Source organism: Vitis vinifera, chromosome 18 (genome assembly GCF_030704535.1).
Source record: "Vitis vinifera cultivar Pinot Noir 40024 chromosome 18, ASM3070453v1".
Taxonomy (NCBI): Eukaryota; Viridiplantae; Streptophyta; class Magnoliopsida; order Vitales; family Vitaceae; genus Vitis; species Vitis vinifera.
Genome location: NC_081822.1, coordinates 6,326,995 through 6,328,826, shown reverse-complemented (window position 1 = coordinate 6,328,826; position 1,832 = coordinate 6,326,995). Strand labels below are relative to the sequence as shown.

At 39.3% G+C, this 1,832-nt stretch overlaps 1 long non-coding RNA gene across 1 annotated transcript; it reads right to left on the bottom strand.

Moving 5' to 3' along the window:
* Positions 1–255: 255 nt before the first annotated feature.
* On the bottom strand, positions 256–1,016 carry LOC132253202 (uncharacterized). The gene is made up of 2 exons (XR_009464987.1): positions 918–1,016; positions 256–661 (listed from the first exon to the last, which is right to left on the bottom strand). It is a non-coding gene; the product is annotated as an uncharacterized LOC132253202 (long non-coding RNA).
* Between the last annotated feature and the right edge of the window lie 816 nt (positions 1,017–1,832).

The window sequence follows — 1,832 nt, the reverse complement described above, 5'->3', positions numbered from 1 at the left end:
ATCGATTTATTACCTAAGGTCACGATACTTAAATCTAACTCCTAAATGGATTGAATCAACTGTATTCTTCTCCCAGGTAGAGTTTGGGAGGTTCATGAGTGAAAGACCAGCCACTTAATATTACTACTGAACAACAATGACATCGCTACACAGCAACTAATAAGATCGCGGATAAGCATAACAGCCAATATATATATGCAGAAATTGATGCACAAGTACATGAAAATGCATGATCAAGCACATGATTGTAGGATGATCAAAAGAGAACAAGCATATTTGCATCAATGAAGCAGAAAATCCTCTAATCTCACAGTAAATCGAGTATCAATATACAAAAGAAGCATAATAGAGATTGAATATACAGATCTTAATTAAATTGGAGCTTCATATATGCAGAATACGAAAGATAATAATAGTAAAAATGTAAAGGAACTTTGTTGAGATCTTATAGGACCTGGTGCTTGCGTAATCATAGAGCTTTCCAGTGCTGGAGAAGATTATCACTCCTACTTCGGCATCGCACAAGATCGCCAGCTCCTTAGCCTTTTTCAGCAGTCCGCTTCTCCGCTTCGAGAACGTCACTTGCCTGCTAGTGGAATTGTCGATCCTCCGAATCACGATCTTTCCTCTCCCCATCCTTAACACCTCCAAGCTAGGTTTTCTAGATAGAGAAAGTAGGAAGTTCAAATTCTGAGATCAGATAATGAAGAAAAGGAAGGGAAAAAAAATGCTCCGTTTGGTTCCGAAAAATCATCGATGGGAAAGGAAACTCCGAGAATAGCGGAATAAAGTAAGATTCCAATTTTCAGTATCTTTTCCCTGGGATTTCTCGGTAGCCAAACAGACTGTAAGTGAATCCAGGTACGGATAAAGAAATTTTCGGCGAAAATCAGAGAAATCTTGCGAGAAAACCTTACTTGGCAAAGCTTTAATGGAGACAAAGCCAGGTTTCGTAATCGTCGTTTCAGTTGGTTCTGATTCACATCATCGTCCTATATAAGGAAAGTGTGTAAAGAATTTGTAAGGACAGAAAAAAAAAAAGAAACCACCGATTCGGCGTAGAAAACCGCTAGTGGTTTCACTCTCAGAGTACGTGGCCCAATCAGATTCCCCGAGGATTGATAAAACCACTTGCCTTTTAAGTAGCGCCGTCTACCGTATAGATTGCCGACACGTGGGACAAGGGTGGGTTCCTATTTTAGGAAACTCGCTTTTGGAAATTCAGGTGAAGGTCGCCCACTTGCTAGTTGCTAATATGATATTGAAATGACAAATGTGTCCTACGGATGGCTGCTGAGGGTTGAGACGTTAAATTGAGTGAAGAGGTGTGTCATTGTCAACGAGGTCGCCACCTGATTCTTTCTGACCGCTTTGCATTTTGAGTGTACAAGTCTAATCAAATTTAATCATTTTTTAGCAACCCATTTTTCCAACTTTTCTGCCCAATAAAGAACACGACCTATTGGTTTTTACTTTTTAGCGCTTACTACTAACGTCAGGAGCGTTAATTGGACGGGACTAGTCCCTAGTTTCAGACACCAAATTCAAATGATGATCGATGACTACCCCTCCTCCTCTCAAATGATGCCTGCAGGCAAGGTGTGGTTTTCTCAATAGTAAAATAAAGAGGGGCAATTGTGCTTCTTCTTTTTTCTAGGTGTAGATATATATAATAATAAATAAATAACTAGGCCTAGCCTTTGCAAGGCTGGAGGCCCATCCTGAACCAGGTTAGGTTTTGAATCTTTAAATCAATTTTGCATCCCTAGCGGCCTTTGAATGATTTTAAGAAATAATACCAAACCATATATATATATATATGTATGAACTTA